The 26,008-nt window shown below is 36.9% G+C and overlaps 1 long non-coding RNA gene across 1 annotated transcript in view; it reads right to left on the reverse strand.

The window, feature by feature from the left end:
* LOC148224500 (uncharacterized) overlaps positions 1-26,008 on the reverse strand; it is a 106,317-nt gene that overhangs the window by 64,243 nt on the left and 16,066 nt on the right. The window lies entirely within an intron of this gene.

Genomic DNA, 26,008 nt, shown 5'->3' on the forward strand with positions numbered 1-26,008 from the left:
TTTTTTTTTAATTTTCCTTAAAACAGTCACTGTTATTTTAAATACAAGTTTTATATGACAAAAGTCATGTTTTCTTCAGCTAACCTCTCCTAGTCTGTCTTTTTCAATTATTTTTCCATTCTGCCACACTGCAGACTTTTGAGATAGTATTATTAGCCAGGTACTCAGCCTAATCAATCCCTTGCCATATGTACACATGTATTATGTGTTCTCTCCTCTTCTCCTCACACATGTACATATTTCAGAAAAATTTATCTCTTAATTGCTTTTGTTTACCATAGTTTTGGTACAGCATATGGCTCCCATTTCCAGAACTTCCACACTGAATATTCCACACTAAAAACCAAAAACATTCCTCTTTTTTTTTCTGTCAGCCAAATAAAACAAACAGAAATAAAAAGTTTCCAAAACCATTTGGATCCTAAGGAAGAGCATTCTGCTGTGAATTAGGAGGCAGTTGTTATTTATGAATTAAATAAAATTCAGAAATTTAGCTTTTGTAGCAGACTGGAAAACATTGCATTCTTATATTTTCCACTTTTTTTTTTTCTTTCTTTATTTCAGAGGTTCTGCTGTTATTACATTTGTTGCGCTTTCTATGTTTTGTTTTTGGCAAATGGGAAAAGAGGTTGCTGTCCTTCACAACCCTACCAGAGTACAATTCACATCAATTGATCTTTAGGACCAGGGACAGGCACTGTGTTTCCTGTTCAGTTTTAATGGAGGAACAAAACTGTGTGGATCTTATTCACCTTGGCACACAGTGTATCCAAGAATCAGGCACTGCTGTGGTGGAATGCAAATGGAATGTAACTGGAATGCAGCTGGGGCTTACTCTGAAGCCTATATGATTGATCTCTTCTGGTTTAGATTTGGATCACAATGCTTCTCAGTTGCAAGGTGATTCCATTTCTGCTAGTGCTCTTCTCAGAAGCTGTTAAAGTAGTACTTGTGATTATAAAAAAAAAAAAAAATACTGAAAACACCCCACCTTCAACTAAAAAACCCATACAAATCTACAGATGCTGAAAGACCCTTTTGTACTTTGTTTATGACCCTAGTAGACTGCTCATGAGAGAAAGAAAACATGCTTTGAGGATCATCCTCACTTGAGGATGTCTCTCTCACTCTCCCAGTGAGAGTCCACTGATGCTTTTGAAGATAGGAAAGCCATTGCTTCGTCATGAGCTAATGTAAGGGATTTGGTCAGGAGTAGGGTTCCATGGTTTTATCTGCCATCATAGAAGTATACAGCTCCAGGTGTTTTAAAAGGGATGTCACATACACAGTAAAATAATCCAGAAATCTGTAGGGATACTTAACTTGCAGTGGTGGCATATAGAGCATTCAATCAACTTGGGAGCCTTTGAAAACTTTTTAAAATTTTTCATGATGTAATTATATAATATAATAATAAATATATAAAAATATATAAATCAAATACTGAAATAAAAAGGACTATTGCAGAATCTGTGCAGCAATGAATGTTGCTCTTTTTTGTCATAGATCAAGTCGTGAACGTAACAAAAATGTATTTCTCACATGCACATTTTCTGCCTTTACTTTTTTTTTAAGTTAAAAGCATCTACACTGCTGCATTAAACTTCACTCATCCTTGAGACTGGAGCTATCTCTTGTCCAGAACTTGATCTGAAGGATAATCAAAAATGAAGACTAGACAATCTCTTCTGTTTATTATCTTCAAGGCCTAATCTCTTTAGCTGTTATAAATATGTGGCCTTTTCACAAAGTTGAGTTCATTTGCCTTTAAATACTTTAATTCTTTAGTATTTAAAATACTTAAAAAGCTTTGGTTTTTTCTCAAGTTTTTTAAGCTATATTAAAGAAGCCTGAAATATTTTCTCCACATGAAAGTATTGAGACTATTCTACAGTCTAAATCAACACCTGTTGCAATTGATGAGATAAACAAATCAAGCTTCCCCATTTCTCCCACTATAAAGTTTTAGTTTTAGTTCTGTTGTTATTCTGTGACTTCTTTCTTAACTTTCTACAGTTTTACAAGATAATTTTAAAAATACTTTCTATTTTTGCTGCAAATGTTTAGGATGGTAAAGAAAATATCTTTTAACATTATCTTATAATACTTATACACTTGCATGTAAAAACATAAAGGTATATTATATACTTATATATTTAATCTATATAGTATATATGAGTATATATATATATACACATATATATAATTACACACACACACATACATACATGCATATACAGAGCCAGAGTCCTGTCCAATGGGAATTTGAATGATTCTAGGCATGGTACACCCACCACTTCTAGGAAACCTGTGCCAGTCTTTCACCACTCCCAAGGTAACATCTTCCTTATATCTACTTTGAGACACTCTGCATCTTCTGGCTTAAGGTTTATGGATTGTTCCTGGTTATTTGGAACTATAAACACAGCCAACTCAGCTGGTCAAATGCACCTATCTTAATGGACATTTTCAATTATGAAGTTCATGATGGATCAGTTCCAGAGGTTTTCAGAATCTCTGTTTGACAAGGCCATGACTAATCTGTTCTCTGTAGCAAAAGTTCTGCTTCAGGCAAAAGACTAGAGAAAAGGGCTTACAAACTTCCTTCCAGTCAACATTTCTATGACTTTAATATTCAAGGATCTCTCTGCTCAGCATTCTGCAGAACAAGCAGCAGAAATCTTCAAGCAACATTTCCTTCTTTAACATCCAAATTTCTTCCTGAGTTGGGCTTTACTTTCTAAAAATCCCAGTCTGTCTTTATTTAAACCAATCTTGAAAAGAGAAATTCTTCTCTGAATGAGAAAATTATTTTAAAATTTTGTTTGCCACACAGTTCGAAATACAATTACCATTTTTGGTTCCAAATTATAACAAATTTCAAGAGGCTATGTCCAATCTTGACTCTCCTCTCCCTTGGATATTTTGTCTAGTATGTTTTGTATGAGTTTGATAAGAAACAATGGTAAAGAATGGGGTCTGACAGTATTGCAGTTCTAAGATTTCACCAATTAGCATGTATAGTAAATACTGAAGTCCTCCTAACAAAGCCATGAAATAATGGGTGCAATTCTCATCTCCTGTGGTTTACCAGGGTTGGTGTCACTGACTGCTGGTGTTCTTCCAAGACCACTCTGACTTAATAGGGGCAATGAATATGAATGGTGTTACTTAAACAGCATAAACAAACCTCCCTCAAAGAAAAATATTTCTTCATTTGTGTGCAAAAGTTAAGTTGTAACTTAGCTGTGGGTTTATTACTTCAAAGTAGAGAAAACTGGTAGCTGAATTACATCCCAAGAAAGCCCAAAGTGTTCATTACCTCCAAAAATCAAGCCAATCATTTGTGCAAGAAATGTGAAAAGCTGGGAGAATCAGTCCTATTTCCTTTGAATAGATTCAGAGATTCCCCATGACTTTAATGGCAAGACTGATATTAAAGGGATTGGATGAACACAAACTGGAACTGAAATTCTGAATACAGTCAATACTGTTTTAACATTTCACCTTGTTCAACTTTTTGAAGCTCAAAACAAACACAGATTGCTTTCCTTCACATCCCCTCACAATTCTGGGTCTAGAAAAAATGCTCAAGGAAGGGGATGATGCAATGTCCAAGTGAAAATCAAAGCCATCCATCAAAAGCATTTAAATAAGTGAGAAAATTAGGAAAATTAGGATCCTCCAGTAAGGATCAATAGTCTGCCTATTCAGACATAAGAGAACATAAAGGTGTGTCACAACCCCCAGCCAACTTTCCCCAAATCTTTCACTTTATTTAAAAACATGCTTGAGTCACATTTAAATTTTTATTCATTTTCTCCTGACTTCTAAAGAAGTGCATGGAAGGTGGAAGAAAAAAAAATTGTAAAAGCACCAACCTGATAGAATGTCACTAGGGAAAAATATAACATGGAGCAGAGATAATAATAGCCTGTCTGTCCTTCAGCAATGGGCTACAATAAAAGTTGAGAATCCTAAGTGAGAATAACCATTTAAGCCTAATCACCTTGACATATAATGAGATTGAGAGGGGATGGCAGACAGGAAGAGGGGAATCAAAGTTCCTGCTTATTGAAATGCTTCTTTTAACAACAGTATTTATTTCACCTAGGCTGAGTAAAAGCTGTGCCTTACCGCAGGCTGTCTCAGGAAAAGCAGCAATTTGTAATGAATGGGGCTTTTTCCCCTGCTCATGTTTTTAAGCGGATCTGCATAAAAATATGAAAACCCAGAAAACAATCCTCTACAAATTGAATTTCTTTAAAAGAAATAAAACATAAGTGAAAAAATAAATGAAACAGCACCATTATTTGGATTACATTTATCTTTAATCCACTTTGTCCTCTATATGAAATACAGTATGAAGACATCTGCCAATATTTTAAAGGCTTCTGCCTGTGTCTGAATTATGTTTTTAAATTAGACCCTAAAGCTGCATTCTAATGCATTACTTTCATTTACTGGAGTATGCATATACTATCATAGTACTCCCATGACATTCTTTATTTAATCAGTCTGAGAGCTGTACAGACTCATATCTATTCCCACATAAATCTCTGCCAAATACTGCTGACTTTTAGATTTAACCTCACTGGCAATGACTGACCTCCTTGAGGAAAAAAAAAAAAACGAAATGGACAATTTTTTTAGGGGAAGAAGCAATGTTTTTTGGATAATCAGTGGTAGGTATGCAAATATTCCCGGTTCAGAATGGAGGTGGTGTCCTTGTGGTGAATAGGAACTGCTGCAGTAAACAACTTTAGCCTTTCTTATTAAAGGTTAGGGAGAGTGATTGATATGTTTGACAAAGAAATGTAAGGTCAGGAGCAATAAAGGCAATCTGTTCTTTATAGGAAATGTACATGAAAAGCAGTACATATACTAGGTATTCTCTGGTTGGTGTTGGTGCACCTGCTATTTTGGAATAATAAATGCAGCTGAGTCCCATTGCACCTTGTGCGGGTAGGAGGGATCACTGTTAACTCACTGTTCTCTGATCATCAGTTCTTCTTTAAAAAAAAAAAAGTCTCCTAATCAGCTGTTCCTTGAGCCTATTTTAACCCCACCTTCTTTTTTTTTTTTTTTTTCATAGCAGTTAAAGTGTAACAAAATCCACAACTGCCCCTCTCATTAAGTAGAACTTCTTGAAGAAAAACACCATGGCATTTCAGGTGACGGTATTAGAATCTGCCCAAATAATTTTAGTCCTGTCTTGGGCTAAGTTTTCCAGAAGTATAAATTAAAGATACATCATGACATCATGCTAGAAATGTCTGTCCCTAATGTTTAGGATTCGTGTATATATCTCGTATAAGAGTCTAGGTGCTGTTATATTATCTTAAATTGGGATAAATACTCTTTTAGACTATCACTACAGGTGATTTAAATTATTAAACTATCTGTGAATCTTAGTTCCTCATCATCTAGTGAGCTCTGAAAGCGCAATCTCCTGCCACCAACCTTCATCCTCTACAATGAAGGAAACTAGAGATGTCATTGCAGGTTTATTAAATTACACATTCACCACAGATAGGTCATAGTGGAATCTGGACTACTGTAGTGAATGTGTAACATTTCCTTTATAGCACAATTGACTTACAGTACACACGAGTGACTTAATAACAACAATTACACAAAGAAACCCAAGGAACCTCACAAAAATAAACCTACTTTTATCAGTCAGATAAGTTGAGGTAATATGTTTTCCCCCGGTGCAGACGTTTTTCCTTACACTGAAGACAATAGCAGACAAACAGGCTGATACATTATTCTGATAGCAGCCAGTTACCGGAATTGTAGAACACAGGGTAAAAAAGACCTTGAGGTATTATCTAGACTTTTCTCTATTTGAAAACAGGAGCAGATATACCTGAACTGTTCCTGAAAATTGTTTTTTTTTAGCTTGCCTTTCAAAACTACCAGAGATGGGACTTTAATGGCTTTTTGTGACAATTTGATCTGCTATATCACAATCTTCTGCTCTTTCGTTCCTCTCAAATTTTCCAGTTTTACTAGACAATTTCAAAGCAGTTTAGATCATTTAAACTAATATGACTGACTCATTTTTTTTTCTTTTTAATAGAAAAATATTACCTCTAATTACAAAGTATTCCTCTCTTCTTGAACCCAAGTCACATTTAAACAGTGGAAGCAAGGTTTAACCAAGGTAGGTCCAATACCACCAATAGAATCTGAAACAGTACTTCATCAGCAGGGATTTAGGTAACCCACATAAACATCCAGGACCTCAGAACAGCTTTGACAGCTCATGCCTTACATTGTTGATACACACTCCTGCAGTGTAATCATAAAACCACACCTGTATATCAGGATATTCAGCTGACATTTCCATTTATATGATGAATATTCTATGTTTAATGGATCCATGCCAAAACTGGAACATCTTTTTCAACAGACTGGCCTGTGTAATGATCAACCTCATCTGCAGAACTAGGTTCTCACATCTAAGATCAGATGCTTGTGTGTTAAATGTTTCTCTCTGAAAGGACCTGACCTTTATAGGTGGTGCAGAGAGGAGTTTCTCATGCCTAGTAAAGTTTTCAGTAAAAGACAGTTCCTAATAATACATTTCCCAGCTGCCTGTACTGCCTGTTAGAAATAGAGGAAAGGAAGAGCTTTCTTGCAACTGGGGTCTGGAGTCAGGCATTCATTTTTTGGAAGAAGGATGGAAGCACCTTCTGTAATCACTCTTCAGCTCTCTTTCACTCCATACAATGGGAATGGGAATCATAGAATCATTTAGATTGGAAACGATCTCTAAGATTGCTGAGTCCAACTGTTAAACTAATGCTGAAAAGTCTACCACCAAACCATGTTCCTAAGTGCCTCATCTGCTAGTCTTTTAAATACCTCCAGGGCTGGTAATTAGTGCACTTCCATCATCAATTGTTCCAATGTTTGGCCACCCTTTCCGTGAAGAAACCTTTCCTAATATCCAACATAAGCCTCAGCTGGCAGAAATTGAGCTAATTTCCTCTTGTCCTGTCACTTGCTACCTGGGAGAAGAGACCAAACTCCACCTGACTAAAACCTCCTTTCAGGCAGTTGTAGAGAGTGATAAGGTCCCCTCTGAGCCTCCTTTTCTCCAGGCTGAACATCCCCAGCTCCCTCAGCCACTCTTCATAGGACTTACCCTTAGACCTTTCACCAGCTCCATTGCCCTTCTCTGGACTTGCTCCAGCCCCTCAACATCCTTCTTGCAGTGAGGGGCCCAGAACTGGACTCAGGACTCAAGATGTGGCCTCACCAGTGCTGAGTACAGGGGAAAATCCCTGCCCTGCTCCTGCTGGCCACACCATTCCTGATACAGGCCAGGATGCCATTGGCCTTCTTGGCCACCTGGGCACACACTGGCTTGTCTTCAGTTGGCTCTCAGCCAGCACTCCCAGACCCTTTTCCCCCAGGCAGCTTTCCAGACAATATTCTGTGAGCCTGTAGTGCTGCAGGGGGTTGTTGTGACCCAAAGACCCAGCAGTTTGTCTTGAACTTCATAGCACAGGCCTTGGCCCATCAATCCAGCTTGCTGAGGACCCTCTGCAGAGCCCCCATACCTTTTGGCAGATCAACACTCACACACAACTTTGGTCACCTGTAAACAGATTGAGGGTACCCTTGATCTCCTTGTTCAGATCATTGATAAAGATTTTAAAAAGGACTGTCTCCAGTTCCAAGCTCTGAGGAACACCACTAGTGAATGACCAGTCACCAATGGAATGTTACAGCACTCACCACCACTTTTTGGGTTTGGTCATCCAGCCAGTTTTTATCCAGCAGTCATGAGTAGCCCCCTGATCCTCACAGTCCTCTGACCACAACACTGGCCACAGACATTTGGCTTAAAGGTTAAATAGTTTGGGTATATTGTGAGCTGGGACATAGGCTTGGACTCAAGGAAAGGATCACAGAAATTTCTGGCTTAATAGAAATCCTCAACAAGCTGCTCCAGAAAGCCTGAACATCGCCTTCTGCCTTCAGTGTTCTCTTTCTTTCACACTGTGCACACATTCAATCTCACCTCTTTAAATCTTCCATTTCATCATCTTATTTCTTCTTCAGAGCATAAATCTACCCAAAGGTCTTAACATAAATGCCTGTCCTCTGGACTGAACCCCTCTTTACAGCTTTGCACATCCCACAGAAACAGATTTATTTATTTCAGTAGTTTTATCCTCTGAAGCCAGGATTTTCCCGTTTAGACTCAACTCTCAGGAGAAAAACTTGCAGCACAAGTCATTATATATATCCAGGCAATGACTCTCAGCTGCCAGAAAATTGCAGACCAATGGGACATTGCTATAATCTCTGATTCCAACTGGTCCATGCATTTCCAGTGGTTGTGCATAAAGAGACTCAGAATTGTTCATTAAGTTTGTTGTGAAACCAAGTGTTTAATATCTGTAATTCCAAAGGATCAATGGGAAGTTAAATTGAGTGAAACTAGTTTTGAACTTGTGCAGTTTCAGAGAAACAGCAGCATCACATATCTCAAAAGAACTCACATTTTCAATGTAGCACCATTATTTTGAAACTATTTCTACTGTTTTGGGCTGATGAGTGTTTTTCATTGTTGTTATTTTTTAATGAACAACTTAACTGTGCATGTTAAGAAACTGCTGCTGCAAAAAAAAAATCAAAAAACCCTAAACAAACCAAAAAACAGCTGCAATGAGTAGAAACATTTCTTTTACTGATAGGTTATCAACCACAATAAAATTTAAAAAGACTTGTCAGAAAGAAAGTTTAGTTAGTTTTCTTTTGTACACCTCTCTTGCATTTTCATGTTATTAAAATGCAAGAACAAAACCAAAATGGTGAATGTATTTGTCTTTAGTAAAAGTTTTATTGTATATTATGTGTTCTTCTGTCTATTTAGGTACAAATTACCTGGTTCATTGATTTAAATGCGTTGGAAATAGTGACTGCCCTCTTTGTTTTTTCCTGCGCAGCTGCTATTAGAGGTTTTTTCCCTAAGAGGGTTCCAGGGCCCTGAGGACACAAGCAGCTCTGAGTATCCCAGACCAGCCCCTCCCAAACTGTCCCCCACTTTACCATGTCCCAGGATGCCAGGTCAGACCCCCCGACCCAGTCAGTCCCTGCCCCAGAGGAGCCACAGCAGGGCTGATCTCTTGTTCACTGCAGCCCAGCCCTGGAGAATCTGGGCTTTTCCACCAAGCCCTGTGGACCCAAGGACTCATGTTCCCACCCCCAGGGAGCTGCAGGAGCTGCCCTTAACTGTCCCCAGCTGTCCTGCTCCTGTCTGAGGAGGTGATCACTCCTAGGCTGAGTGATTTGTGGAAAACACCTCTGACACATTTTCTCTGTCTGAACAGGGGTAAAACCATTGAGTCCAGGATGGGCTCCTTGGCTCAGGAAGCAAGAAGAGAAGTGCCTTGGTGGCAGAGACAGGCTGTCGAGAGGCAGAATGCACCAAACGGCTCTTTTCTGTATTCCCTAGAATTTGTTGATTATGTTGCTAAGCCAAGGTGTAGTCAATGAGAAATTATAAAGCATTTTGAACAATCTTGTAAAGGAAAATTAGAGAAATGCTAATACATGCAAAATGCATATATTTCTTTGGAAATTTCTTTGAAAAGTTCCACTTGAAAATGATCATCTTTCCATAGCAATTTAGGACAATGGAATAGTTGTATATTATCTTAGTCAGATTGTTTAATAAAACCAAACAAACCACAACTATTTAAGGCTTGGGACTCTTTAATACCATCGTTTCTTAAAAGTACTTATGTAGTTGCCCTGAAGGCTGAAAGAAGAAGAATCCTTGAGAATGCTGTCTGAAATAAACTGAAAGGAAAATATCATTGCTAGTATGAGAAAATACACATTTCATCCTATTCTAGGTGGAATATATGCCTCCTGTTAACTAAAAGAATTAGGTGCTGGAGTGAATGTGTTTCACACCATGCCTTGCAAATTAGCAAATTCAAACTTGTTACTCCATCAGCTGGTACCTTTATAACACCTCTTTCTTGACAAGAGATTCTGGAACTTCAGGGGGCCTTGACAAGTCTGGATCATGGCTTTTTTAGTTGGTTTAATTATTTTTACCTTGCTAGTGGCCAGAAATCTCTAGAAATACTGCAGTATCCCAGTGGACTCTGCAGTTACACTTCCTCACATGAGATAGGCCAGGAATGGAGCAGAGCAGAGCACTTTTACCACCAAGGATGAATCCAAACTGTGCAATAGAAATATGAGCCAAGTGAAAGCAGTAACATTGTTGTCTCCAGTTAGGAGTTAAGGAAAGTGCACTTTTCCCTTTCATTCCTCTTCATTTTTTTTTTCTCCTGTGAATCTGTGAAATAAAACTACTAATAAAAAACAAATCTACGTTTGCTGTAAACTAGTGATGAACCTGTTTTTTGTCTTTGTGTCTGTGGTGGTTTGTATGAAAAAAGGTCAGACAAAGGGTGTCCTAACACTTGTCATGAAGAAGAGAGCAGGAGAGGCTGTGAAAGGATTGTAGAGCCAAATGCTTACATTACCCTATATTTTATCAATCATAAAATGAATCAAAAACATTGACGAAATTTCTAAGTCTCTACTCTGGGACCCTAAAAAATAAAATTTCTTCTCAACAGTCTCTGCCCTGCATTTTGCTGCCAGCCTAGACATGATCCCATCTAAGCTGCAAACCACAAGAACTGTGGTTAACTCGTGATATGCTTTTCTGAGGCAATTTTTCCCAAAATAATAAATATTATTTCACAGCATATATATATATATTTTTTTTTTTACGAGTTTCTTTGTTCTCCATTGCCACACTGGATAATTGTATATGGGTGAAATAAAACCAATTTCCCATAATTAGAATATCATAGTATAATGTAGCAGATGTTAATAAATATTATTAAAATAGAATGACATATTTTTAAGGCCAGAAGGATCTGGTCTTATCATTTAGTCTGAACTCTTGTTTAAGAAATATCACATAGTCCCGTTTGTCACAGCAGAGCTCTAGGTCCTGTACTGCCTACCCAAACTCAACAACTGAACAAATAACTAACTTTTAATTTGAAAAAAAAAAAAAAACCCAAAAAACAAAAAACAAGAGGTATGGAAAATTACTTTGATATTGGCTGGTTTTCTTATTCTGTAAACAGCACATGGCCATGCAGTGTCCAGTACAGTATGTACAGCAATATGGAAGTGTTTTCTTGGCAACAACAAGAAAGTAAAGCAAGAGATGTCCAAAGGAACATAAGCGGAAGGCTGGTTGCTGATGGGCAAGATAAGTCTCCCCACCGAATTAGCCTACTTTGTCATTCCAACTGTTGAAAACCTGATATTTTCCAAGATGTAATTAATATTCACTTTGAAGATGCTTTTAATGAGCTATGGATGCTAAGTTATTCTCTAACAGCTTTCTAGTTGTAAGTAATGATTCATTCGGAGAGTAGCAGATTCAGCTTTGCAATGCCCCGTCTTACTGCCCAGTCTTGCTATGCTCCTGCCAGCAAAACTCAATGTCTGCAGTGGTCGACCAAGCCATGTGGCACTAGTACTATGTAGTCTCTTGATATTAACCTGGCATCTAGCCCCCTTATTTCAATATTCCTCATTTCGTGTTGCTATTAAGGTAGACTATTATTCCACTATTATACAGCACCAAAGGACTGTTCAGTCCAGCCATTAATATGCACAGCTAAATGTTCTACTTCAAGCTTTTTCAAGTGTCAGGGAAAGAAAAGACACTGAAGATTTTATTCCATTTGTATCCCATATGTACAAATGTGTTCAGTTTATGGCCCTGGAGAGAAACTTTCCACCTTCCAGAAGTGCATACACAGCCTGGAATGTGAAAATGCGGTTGTTTTCCTTCTCTTATATTATCCTTTATAATAAAGATTGTACAGTCACATAGCTGGCATTTTTACTAGTGACTCATAAGGAAGAATAGAATCCAATTTTCTTGTCCTTAACTATCTTGGCTCTGATGCTGTAGTAAACAGAAAGGACTTATTGTCAGACAAGTATGTAGATATGATTCAAGGATAGGGGAGGCCACAGATCACTTCAGGGAAAAAAAAAACAAAAACCAAAAAACAAAAAACTGTTCTGTGGGAAGAACAACTAGTGAAGCCTGATTTGTTAGAGGCTTCTTTTGGGCATCCCAGCAAATTTCTTCTTTCCCCTTCTCCTAAATCCTCTCCTCATCTGTTGGGCTGGATCCATGTCAATTTTGGTTGAAACTGAGTAACAGACTCCTTCATTTACAGAGAGTGAAAAAGAAGCAGCTTTTCCAGAAAAAGAAAGAAAAGCTAAGAGAAAATACTATTATAAACCCTCAATTTCCTTGCAAAAAGCAAGCTAGAGTAGAGTATGTTTGGCATGCTAGCATTCTGGAAGTGAGTTGAGGCCCTAACCAATACTCTGTCCTGGTGCATTAGGTTGTGTTAGGACATGAGGAGAGAGAAGAAACTCTTTCTATCTGGTCATGTCCTGCATGTTGACGAGAGCCACATTCAGCTAAAAAATGTATCACAGGTCATGGTCCCCTTCCTCTAGGGCTTTGTCTTGCATTTTCCCCTTAAAATATAGTCTCCACTGCAGTATCAGCTATCAGCCTTGAATCAAGAATTAATTAAAAAATTCCTAAAATGTGTTTAATGTAGAAAGTCAGAATAGGTATCAAGTGATTTCTTCCAGTTTTAAAAGGTCTCAGCTGAAGAGCTGCACCTAATCATGCAGATAGTTTCTTTTTTCCAAGTAGTTAGGTTTACAACAAGTAACATGTGTTCTCAAATACTCATTATTTGTTATAAAGGCTACATTTATCCATCTCATTTTCTTTTACCATTATCAAAGAGAAGCTGAATCTTTTCCGTTTGTGCAGAATTATATTTGCAAAGGTTATGACCACATATGCTGATAAATGTTCAATATCAGAGTTTGGTCAAGTTGTGATAAGGTCCCCATATATACAATATTTCAGAGCTAGCATGTTCAAAATCCTTTTGGTCTGCAATTCACCTTAAGAAATTTAATTAAGAGCACTGTGTCACTGCAGTCATTGTAAATTGATCTCTGCACAGGATGATGGTCGTCACATTTCTTGAAGGTAGTGTAGAAATGCCCACTACAATTTTTCTTCTCAGCTGTTTCTTCTAAATCAAGTCAGCCTTTGTGAATAGCTTGGCAAATAAAACTTTTCTGAGTAAATACACCTCTATTGATAGACAATATGCAAAAAAATCCTACAATCATATCTGACTCATGTATGAAGTTTGTGAGGAATTAATAGCTAAGTTTTGGTCTCCTCCACAAAAGATTCAAACTTGCATGTTTGCATGAAAAAGTTTTAATGGTTATCTGTTGTAAATGCTGAAGTCTATTAATGGACTGGAAAAACTTTCTTGTTAAGGTGTCTCTGTAACACTGCTCGTGGTTCTCTTTGGGTAGAGCTGCTTCCTGTGGATTCACTTACGAGAGGCAGCCCTTTAACAGAAATGAAACAGCCAAGACCAAAATGTCCAACCCATAGTCCAACTCCAGTTTTCTTCTTCTGTATTACACTTTGCACTGCAATTATACCTCTGCACATCCCCAGAAATCTCTGAATATCTCGGCTCTGCTCCAGCCCCTTCAAGAAAAGATAAACCCAGGACTCTTCCATCTTTATTGTCTGAATGCCCTGATTCCACATGTGTTTTTAAACTTATTTAACATATGTGGACAGGATTGATAGAACTGCAATCCATGGGCACTTTCTTTTGAGAAATTTTAGGAGAAAAAGAATGGATCTTACATCCAAAAGGATATCAACATGAAGCATTACACTTTTTGTATTTTTTTCTTTATGGATTTTAACTCTTTTCTGCACTCTGTATCTACCTTAAGTTCCAGGAGGAAAGATTGCATTTCATTTTTGCTGCTATTAGGTCTAGACTCAGTTACAGTGACCCAAGATTTCAGATCAGCACTGACCCTAAAGTGACCTTTAATCTCCGCAGCACATTTGGTGATGATAGTGAAAAGCACTTTGTTGCTTATATGCCGAATTTTATTTTGGCACTTTTATGTAAATTCTGCATAATCTGTGATTTGCTGGACAGCATGCAATTCCTGCAAATCAGAAATATTCAGAAACAAATAATTTCAGGCTCAGCTACTTGAAAATATCTATTTTAAAATACATCCACAAATATTAATGGCTAGAAAAGAACAGAATCAGTTGTCCTAGACTGCCATTTGTGTTGACACATCTTAAAACACAATCCCTGCCTTGTGATTCCATCCCAGGAGTTTCTCTGATGATGAAAACCACTTTTAAATATTTCAGCCCAGTGAGCAAACCATTAATTGTATTTCTGATATTAACTTTTATTTAATTTTCTCTGTTTACTTTGGGTAATCTGTAGGAAGAGTAGCCTCATTACTTCCTGCATTTCTTGATTTTGAATTCCACAATAATATTTTGACTGTTTTACTACTGGTAAGCAAATAACACCTACGATTTCTCTATGCCCATACTGTCCACTTCATGCTCCACTTCAGGCTTGGATAAGGAAGGGGGCTGGGAAAAAGACTTGCCTAGAAACAAGCTATTAACGTGAGATATGTTTTACAAATATACCCTAATTTAAGCAGTGGAAGGTCACATGCATGCTAGATAATTAATTTGAGGCTTTAACAGACCAAAGGTCAGAATCACAACAAAATTAGCTGGTTTCTTTATATCAGCACTTATGAGGCAGAAGGTGGGGGATATGCATTGTGAGCACTCTCCAGTTAAACTGTTGTGCTAGCACAAAACATTACTGCATTAGGCTGTAGCCTGTAATCAATCCCAGCTGGAAGCTCGTATCAACATTACTGTTCTTCTTGCCAGTTCCTTGTTAATCCTTTGAAAGGGTAGGTAAAAACAGGAATAGTGTCTTATATTACATAGGTTGATTTATAGAACCCAGCTATTCAAACATTTTATTCTACACAATTTACAGGCCAAATAATTTTACTTCTGAAATGTTTAATTGGTTAATTTAGACCATGCAAAATAAATGACAAAAGGCTCCAGCAGAAATTCCATCCCATAGTCTCATTTTGGAGTATTTTGTTCCCATTTGTAAAGTCAGGCCTCCCTGTGTTCACTGTACAAATGCTTTGTTGGGCTGAGAAGTGAGCTTTTATATACATATGGAATTCTTAGAAATACTGTCATTGAGCCAGGTATTTCAAAATGTATGTTTTCCCAGAAACTCCAATCTATCAGATAGCATGCTTATCCATGCTGTTTCTCTCCTTTTTTAGAGCTGACACAGGATGGATATGTGGCTAAAAGTGTAAAGTTTTAGCTGCCCTGAGAATGGCAGAAACACTCTCATGTACCTCCAGTTTTCCAAACCATTTAGTTCCATCATAATGAAGCAAAAAAGCTTGTGAGAGACTGTCCCCTGGATAAAAACAGAGGAATTCAAATAGAGAAAAAACCCACAATATAATTCTAGCCAGAAAACAACTATCAAGAGCTAACGACTAACTAGAGCTTTGTACTCTTTTTTTATTTTTCCCCCCCTTTCTTTTGGCTTAAAACCTTTGCTTTCTGCTCCCTCCTGACCTATAATCTTCAAAGTACTTTGGATCCTTGGGGCCCCTTTGACTCGTCATGAATCCTGGAAGTTAGTAGCCTGCCTGATGAAAAAGTCCTTTCCTTCTACAAATTAGTGACAAACTTCATCCCCTGTTCACAGAAGTAGCTAGGACCACAGGGATCCCACATATTGACTTGTCCCTGATCGAATTCCCAAAACATGCTTTTACTAACCCTGAACATACGGTTGTGTTTTTGTTGGCATCGAATGCAGCTGCCAAGGCTTAGAGGAGTTTGTATCCCATAATTCTGTCCATTTTATTCCTGCATATTGGTCCTGAACTTCCATATCATATATAGATAGGTATAAACCAGTGTTCTGGGTTAAATAGCAAGCTATTCATGCACTGGATACCTCCTAAATACACTAAAACCTGCTCAAAGATGTTGCTGATATTACTGTCATTAATTCAGTTAATGTCAGTTATTCAGAAAAGGATGCTGCCTTAAATGACGGTGAAACCAGAAAAATCTACAAAAGTCACTGGACACTGAAAACAATTCTAGTTTTAAGATGTTTGCTTTGGGAAAATACTACAGCAAATAGGAGGCAGTTTTGTGATGCAATTGTACAGTAGGGAGATTGTGATCTGAGCCATACTGTCTTCATGCACAACTGAGCACAACTATTTCATGCCTACTACTTATTCCCAATCTACAGTCAGGTGTGGTTCAAAAAGTATTTTCTTCCATTTAAAGCAAAATGTTATGGGGATTTTTTCAACTGACTTTAAGTCATCCTTTTGTATAGAGTATCATTTCCTTTTCTGCATTTTCATTGTTTGGCTTACAAAAATCTTTGGTTTAGTTATTAATCTCTCATTGGTGTTTAATATTATCAAAAAACACCTCAGAATTCCGAGCCTTCTTTTTGTGAGTTGAGCAAGCATTTCTTACTGAGATTTCACACAAAAGTAAAACTGCAAGAACCAAAATAAAATAAAGTGCTCTAGGTGCAGAAGAAAAAGAAAGAAAAAAAATAAAAAGAAAAAAAAAATAAAAGGAAAAAAGCAAAATATAGAAAGACTACGTGCTTTAGCAGAATATGATATTATGCATCAATGGATGTCAAATTTACAGTGACCATGACTACCATTTGTTTGGTATACACAAAGGATTCGAATATTTATGTCAGAATTCTTTGCTAGAGATAGGTGCACACACACAGAGCATCATATCTGACGTGTTTGGGTTCATCTAAACACTGGGCATGGCTTTATGAGAAGCCTGTGTTTGCTCTGTACATCCAAATTGCATCAGGCACATCAGCGACACAGTGATGTTCAATGATTCCAACATACCCAGAACTGGTATTTTTGTTACACAGGCACGGAGTAAATACCTGAGAAGTCAATACAACATAGGCAACTTCTTGTCCTGATGTCTTCCTGCCCCTAAAATCCAGCAGAGCTGCCCTGAACACATACAATCCACTGCCCATGGATTTATAGCCTCTGCCCCGACTAGGCTGTTGTGTTACGTAAAATTTTCCTTGAAAAATACCAGAAATTGTCATTTCTGCTCAAATAAAATTTATAGGTGGGAAAAGAGTTGTTTAGAGAAATGCCACAGGCATAGTAATGCTATACTGGCATGAGAAAAAAAGCATAGAATTACATAAAATCTGCCCCTAATTGATCAGGACTGGTTTAAATCAATCAGTTTGGTTCTCTCTGTAACTAATAGAGCAAAGGAGCTCTGCCAGATTGAATATGAAGTCTGTGCTTAAATGTTTAAAAATTTATGGTTCATTTGTTTACTTTTTGATATTCTGCTTATTATTATAAGCATATATTTTTCAAGAAAAATTTAAATGACTAACAAATCATTTTATTTTGGGGCAAGGTATGGTGTGACATTTCCTATGGGGGTCACTTGGATGAGCAGTCACATTTGTGGAGAGATGTAGTACTTGTTTTAAGGCACCATGGAAGCCAAATATCTGAAATGGCCAGAATGTTCCATGACAAAATAATTTAAAATATTGCTTTAGGTATCTTCATGTTCAATAGATTTTTAATCTGTGAGCCTAAATTAATGAAAACAATATAAAGAAAATCGTGTATTTATAGAACTGTTTTCTGGATTGTTTTCTTTGCAAGTAAGTAGAGGCCTTGATGATCTTAGAGGTTTCTTCCAACTGTAACAATTGTATAATTCTATAACAATGCTAATATCTTCCAATATCTTTGTTTAGCACTCCAGGAGCCTCACCGTATAAAGGAAAATGAAAATATAAAGGCTTTATACAATAAAATCACTCAGCATAAGGAACCAGGCACTTCCCAGGTGTACTCCCCTTTTGCTCTCATATACACTGACCTTATCCAGTGCCTGATCCTTATTAAATTGAGGTTCTGGAAAATATCTTAGATAAATAGGGTTGTGACCCTGTGAAGGCAAACTCTCTTGCAGATTATTAGGAAGTCCAAGTGGACTATTGTGCTCATTCAATGTGAGAAATAGGCTCAAGGGCTCAAGGATATTGATACGATCCAGCACGGTAAGGCAGGGTTTCAGACAAGGTTTAAAACCTCCAAGAGTCATTTACAAAACACACATCTTCACGAAATAGATGCTTCTTGATTTTTTTAAGGATAACACTTGTACTGAGCATTTTTGTCTCTGGTTATCTATTGCAAGTAAATGCAATTTTCTGTTTGTTAGGTGTGTTCTGTCTTAGTGTTTCTATACAGATCTGAAAGTAAATGAATAGTGATTTGGGAAGACTTAATAAATACAAGCTTCTTGGTCCCCATAGGTTTGGGTTTTTTTTTTCTATCCTTGCTGCAGTTTCAGCAAATTTTTCTTCTCAACTCAGTTTTCGGACTGATGCAAACATACAGAAATAAAGTCTCACCTTCCAAACACCTTCATTTTTGTTTTGTGAGGGCTGCACTAGTTTTTCTAATCGTAAAATTTCACACTTTCTTTGATGGAAAAAAATTCATATAAGAAAAATATCTTATACAAATCATTCTCAAAAGATAAACACTTTCAGGTTGTGACAGACTCTTGTATGTCAAAGTTTATTCATTTTATGTGATTGTTCTGACGACTAGATATGTTGCTTATGCAATCTCCCAGAAATCTTGGGAAAGCTCTCTTTAAAAACTGAAAATCTTTACACAAGTCTTTGCATACAAAAATTCTAAGTGTTTAATATAAAAACATGAAAATGTCCTTTGAACCATGACCTCATAGGAAGAATGGATTTAGGCTGCTTGCAATGTCACAGCTAAAATTTCTTCATAGAATTTTAGAGGGCTCAAAAAGAGAGATTTACTTTAAGCTACCTTTTTTTTTTCAGGACCATTCCACATTGTCAGTCATCTGCAGCATCATATGGCAGCTTCACAGCAAATAATTTTTTCAAAAGACAGAGTCATTATTAGAGCTGGACAGAAAAAGGAACAACTCTATCTCATAAATAATGTAAAAATTGTGAGGGTATCTTTTTTCTGCAAGAAGCAGAACTGAGTCTTTTCAATGTGTTTAATGAATCAGCCTGAGGATAATCAATAGGTAAGAACAAGTGTTTGAATGTTTGTTTATGCATTTAGCATAAAACATTCCTTGCATAAGCTCCTAGGTTAATAGTCCCATCAGTATGAATTCTCTATCTTGATGAATCTTCCTAGTGAACTTTCATCAAAACTGGGAAATTTCAATTAAAAGTTCTCATTTGAGTTGAAATGATATTTTAGTCATGGGGGGATTAAAAAGGAGAAAAATTATTGTTTGACACTTTTTGTTGTTCTCTGATGCTTGCTTCTTTGGTGACAAAAACTAGGAAGTAGTGTATTGCAATATCTTGGTGCAAAAATTATTCCATCACTAATTATTTTAAAAGGAAGAAGTAATGACAACAAATTTCATTCTATCAACAGGTTTACACTGTCACATTATCATGAACACATGAGACTCAAAAATTAAAAGAAAAAACAAACTAAAATTATTTTACTTTCCTACAGAATTTCAATTCATATCAAATTAATTTCTTCTATATAATTTGGTTGTATAGTTCAGAAAATGTTTTAGTTTCTATGTAATTGAACAAACATGTCCTGTTCTCTTACAGATCTGAGACTTGATTCTGTGGACTCCAACAGGGATATATCTGATTAAAGCTTTCCCTGTTATTGGTCACTGAAACATGAAGAAACTTAAGATGCTCGAGAGAACTGTCCCTCTGTGCAATTTGGTTGTAATTAGTAGCACAGTCAGAAGTTATTAGGGAGGAACTGGGTAGCAGACAGGAGGATTCCGGTTTGTGCTGCCTCCTCTCCCACACAAAATAACTCCCTTATTTTGGAAATTGGAATGATATTCGTTAGCTGCACCTTGCCAGAGAAATTTCTGGGTTTCAGCTTTAGTTCTGTTAAATTCCTTGTTAGTTTTCTCTTAGCTTTTAAATATTTTTGTATTTTCAAAGCAAACTCCACATACTTTCAATTCTTATACGATTCTTATGCAATATACAGGTCTTTTACAATATAGATGGCTTAAACATCATTATTTAAAAGAGAAATTTAGAGCACACTTAGGACTGGCTGCATAAAGGCAGAAGACTACATTATGCTAAGACTTTATTGTAAATACATATTGGCATCAGTCAGTCTTTTTCAGCATTCTTTGGACACAGACCACTGAAACAGATATAAACAAGCACTGGAAACATGCAAATATAATCCCATGTGGTCACAGGCCACAACATACCACCAAACTAATTTTTCTTCAAGGGATAAATTGCATATTTGTTGCAGCCCTCCTCTCCTGACTGTTTAATATTCAAACCAAGACTGAGCATCAGTGAGAACGGCAATGTCCACACCATATTGGAGGAATTTCTGCTTTATGAGAACATAAAAAAATTATGCTTAAAACTCTTACTATGTGACTGCTGTGTTTGACAATATTATAAAGAGTCTGACCCACCATTTTAAATGGTGTAAGAACCATCCACTTGCAACTTAAGCTGGAAGAAATTTATCTCTTACCATGAATGGCCATGGATGTGTAACCTGCTAACAACCAGAAGTTCTCTGGAGACATGATTTGCTAATGTCCTTTGGAGTTGCCTGATTCCATGTTGGAATTTCCAGATTGAAAATATTAATCTCTTTCATGATCTTTTCTGAGTAGTAAATACTTGTTTAAAACAAATTTTCTGTTTCAATAAACACAGCCCAGACATAAAATTCTGGTGCAGCACATGTGTACTTTGTTAATTTTTACCTGTGTCAGAATAAAAATGTGATATTGTCCTTACCTGTTCAATCCAAACTGAATAGTGTGGCTTTCTTACTATTTTCAGAACTCGGGAGCAATTAAACCCTGTGGAAGCACGAAGGAGGAAAGCAAGTCACTGCTGCTGCCACTTGCAGGAAAGCAGACTTGTCATTTACAGTAGGAAACCAGTGATTAGACTACAATAGCAGCAGCAGCTTAATGATTTCCTTAACTTTTCAGCAAGCAGAACTCAGCACCTGGACAATGAATTTTCCACCTAATCATCATCACAGATAGGATGTTCAATTTGGCAGGACAAAGATATCTCTACAAGGAGTTATAGGATTTCATCCTAACAATGTGCAACGGGTACTTATTTACTGTTTGGGACATTCAGTGGCTGAGTTTCAAAGCACAAATCTAAGTGTTGAGTACTAATTTATTACTTTGTAAATTAACTAGAAAATTGATTTACACTCAAAAAAGACAATTTGCAACCGCTTTTGAGACATGGGATGTGTGTGTGTCTTGTAGCCTTTTGACGACTCTGCAATTTAATTTCCTCCTTGTAAAACAATACCTGTGCTTTATAGAGTTTAGTATTTCTCAGCCAAAAATTTTAATGGTACAAGACACAAGACTACCTCTGTGACTGAAAGACTCATCAGCCTTCCAAAATCTATTTTCTAAGTCATCTTTTTAAAGTTAAAATTACTCACCTTCCCATTTGATTTCAGTAATGTGTTACTATGTACCTGTATCATTATCATTTAGTGATATAATCCTGAGAAACATCATGCTAATTGGGTCTTTTGCTACCAATTAGACAAAAGGTGGCCTTTTGTTGTAGGGCTTCTTACACCAATGATCTGACAAAAATAGGCTGTTCATATGCATAATAGCTGCCATCAGTTGTGGTGGCAGTCTCATCTAGAATCACATGCAAAACAGTCAAGTACTTGATTCTGGAAATTACAGCTGCGGAGAAAAAAAAGAAAAAAGAGTGGTTTTGATGATGTTTTGTTGTTGTTTGCTTGGGATTTTATGGGGTTTTTTTGCGTTTTCCTGATCTGAGCCTCTGCTGAAGGGAGTGGATATACTAAATAGACTATATCTTACTTCATGCTTACCAATTTATGATAAGGAAACAACATCTCAGAACTGTAGCTTGTATAATACTGAGAATATATTGCTTTTGATCTTACACAGATCCAAAATGCCAAGGCCCAACACTGATTTCTGAAAACATATGACTGTTTATTTCAATCTTTTAACTGTAAGCATTTTATAGTGCTCATCACAAGCACATCACATTTACATCACCTTTGTAAACCAAAACTATATTACACTCTAGTTTTATCAATTTGGACTTCTCCGTTATAATATAGATAAAGTGCTAGAGAAATATCAAGAGCATGTTTCTTTTTGCATCTATTTTTTTACCACGCACTTCAGAATATTGCCCAGGACCTGGCTTTGGGTCCTGAATCCAGAGATGTGTTATACCAGCTAAACTCCAACGTGGTGCTGAAGAGCTCTAAGCTATTCCTGAGCATGCAGGTTGATTCTAAATTTCCTGGAACTCGTAAAACACCAAAAACTCTGGTAAAGGCTTCCTACCTGCAGCATGTTTAATCTAGAGATTATTGTAAGAAGAGAGGTTTGGGTTTAGTGATATCGACTTTATATCTGCAGAAAGCTTTCACCAACACGAGCAGAGTCATCCCTTTGCTCCCTATGGGTGGGCTACTGTCCATGGCTCAGAGCTTTCCAACCTAAAACCAGGGCAAGGATGTGACTATGACACTATAAAGTAATGCAGCCATATGGAAGAAGAAAAAGTCACAAAATCAGTTCTGGGATATTTATATGGGGAAAATGTTAAACACCCATTTTTTGCCTAGAAACTGAACTATATCAGATACACTATGTGTAAGATTTAGATTTAATTACAAATCATTTGAAGTCCGCCTTTCAGCTTTACCACTGAAAACTAGGAACAAATATTTAGCAATATTTAGGCAAAAGTTAAATTAAACTAAATCGTTCAGTTAGAGAAATTTTTTTATCCATGAATCTTACCATACTTGAAACATTAAACTTTTACTAATACTGTAGTGTAGAAATGATTGCTAGAAAATAGTCCTTGCCATTTCCATCTAACCTTTACCGTATTAGATTGCAATCCTGTTCCCTGGGGCATGTTTTCAGGCACTTTGCCTTCTTTAAGAACCTTATTCATTTAGTAGAATTTGGTGAATTTTGGAGAGGATCTTTCTAAACTACCTGAATATTAAACTCATTCCCTCAGAGGAGATTATTTTGTAGCCCACTAGAATTTACTCTTCAGAACTGTATATGGACAATCAAACTACCTTTGTTTTTAATCTAATTAGTGCTACTTATGAAGCCTAAAAAGGTTGTGTTCCTCCTTGTTTACCTGTATTTCACTTTGATGAATATATTGTTGCCATGTCTTGGTCACTGCTCTCTATTATCTACAGAATTTATTTAATTTTTCTTCTTTCTCAGTTTTCCCTTTTTTTTTTTTAATAATTAAATTTTTCTCACTTTGTTGTCACATTTTTCCATTCTTAGTATTAGTAAAATGTTGTATTTTAGATTTATATTCATAAGACTATGAAAGCAAAATTTTGTGGGGTTTTCGGTCTTGAGGAGGCCTTTAGATGTTGGAGGGAAGTTGTTTGGTTTGTGCACGTTTTTCTACAAGACCTTAAACTATGCTGGTTTACCATTGACATTCTTTTGGGAATTTTGCCACTGCTTGTCAGGCAGAGCCTTCTATTAGAATTGCTGCTTTCTTCTTTCTTGTCTCCTAGGATTTCTGTGCATTGCATTGTGGTTTGTTGTTTTCTGGGATTTTTTTTATTGTTGCTGTACATTTGGGGGTTTTTATTTAAGCAATTATTTTGTATATTTTGTGTCTTTTAACATCCTAATTCTTAGAGTAGATTAATTTGGTTTCCTCTGTGCATGAGCATACACGTCTACTTACCTACATTTAAAAAATAATTTTTAAAGTTGTTCAGATTGAACAAATATTGACAGAAGGTTGAAAATTCAAAAATAATAAGTTTAATCAAAAATATATAGATTCTTTTATTGACCTTGACTGAGAGAAATAGGCTGTTTCTGTGTTAAGCCAGAAAACACATAGAAGAGAGACATTAAGATGGACTTCATCAAAGGAAGACCTTTTCTACATTACTCACCTTCCTGGACAACAGAAAACCCAGTCACGGAACACAAAGCTATGGGAGTCCAGCCTTGCTGGTTCTCTGATGATAAAAGCTTCTGCTTTGCAATAAACTCACTTGATTGTTTCCAGTTCCATTTTTTATTTGCCTGTATATTGGCTCACTTGCCCTAAATTGTCTGACTGATACCTTGCAGGCATAACAAAAAGATATGGTAAGGTGTAGGCATCGTTATTTGAAGTGAGACTGTAAATACTCAGGAGAGAGCATATATAGAAGTCTACGTGAAAAGTAAATGCAGAAAAAAAAAAAAAAAAAAAAAAACCACATTAATTTTAAAATGCCTGAGTCTCAGATCATGGAGGACACAGTTCTTTGGATTTACACTGCTTGGAGAGTTCTACACATTGCCTAGCCTGAAAAAGCAGCATTTTCATCTATGACTTTTCTTTGACAAGGCAGTGATATAAGAAATTCCACTGAATGCAAAAAACACTTTGAAAGAATGACTTTAAAGTAGGTGTAAGAAATAGGGCAAATTGTATATGCCTTTCACCAGCATGAAGCACAGGAACAGCGTTTCCTAAACTCTGCTGGAATAAGGCATTGCTTTATTATCCTTACAAGCACATCAAATCCTTCTGCTTCTAATCTTCTAGAAATGCTTAAAAAATCTTTCACACTGATGTTTTCATTGGCATTCATCTTCAAAGGTTCAATTCCAGTGCTGAAATAATTCTTGATAGTTTTCTTTGGGTTTTTTTTCCCCTGTTAGTTATATGCCAAGATGTCTGGTCGTTTCATTTTATTTGCACCACTTCCAGTTTGCCAGGTACCTGGCTTGTTGCAGAGATACCCCATCTCAGCTGCAGTTGCAATGAGGCATGATTGCAGCCTTTGGGTGCTGAAACACCTACCAAAATAAATATGAACTATTCTTCCACATAATTATTTTGATGCTTTTTGTTGCTGTTGTTGTTTTTGTTGTTAATGTAAAACAAAGAAAGAAGCTGGATCTTCAGTGTACCTTTCTGAAAAGATAATTACTGTATTTATGTATATATCTGTTTTCAGAAAAAAATGCACAAAAAATTTCTTTTTATAAGCCGGGTCTACTAACTCTCTACATTCTAGGATAGAGGAGCACTCCCAAATCTAGTCTAGGTTACAGTGCAAGCACCTGGCGTCCATGAAAAACGATTTGGTAAATGACCACTTATTTTATAGTATAGACTGTAAGATTGCAAAAGAAATGCAAAAAGAGACATTTTCTTTTCCTAGCTTTACTGTACCACAGGTTTAGGCAGATCAATACTGGCATCCTGCCCAACTTCCAAGACTGAGTTGTTAGCTATGCACCAAACCTCCTCATTATGGTAAACACCCTTGGTTTATCTGCTTACTGACTAAAGGAGAAGTCAAGTCCCATTCTTTATTTAGCAATTAACAATTACCTGGTAACTGTGAGTTTTGGAGTCGAGATCCTCCTCAGCCTGAGCAGATTTCTATAGGCAGTTCCCACTTTCCCCAGCCACCAGATTGGCTTTTTACCTGTCTGAAGGCCCCATGTTTGCTTTCCCTCAAACTATTACTGCAGAGGAGTTTGGTGCATGAGAGACATAGGACATAAAGAGGCAGGGCAGGAAGGAAACTCAGAGTAGCCACAGGGCTCTTGAACCTAGGGCAGGGAAGTGTCCTGCTTGCAGGAACCTCAGGAGAACACAGTGAAGGAGCCAGTTTACAGATTAAGCTATCAAATGTACAGAAGAGCTTGGACCACATAGCCCTGGGGAGTGATTTGCTTCATTTTAGAGTAATCATTTTACCAGCTGTGCCAGGGATCCTGGTGCTGACTACAATTTCAACAGCTTTAGGGAAAGTTTTCTTATCTAGATTGCTTATAGACCTACATGAGGGCAGATAAATG

Source organism: Sturnus vulgaris, chromosome 3, assembly GCF_052056855.1.
Source record: "Sturnus vulgaris isolate bStuVul1 chromosome 3, bStuVul1.hap1, whole genome shotgun sequence".
NCBI classification, from domain to species: domain Eukaryota; kingdom Metazoa; phylum Chordata; class Aves; order Passeriformes; family Sturnidae; genus Sturnus; species Sturnus vulgaris.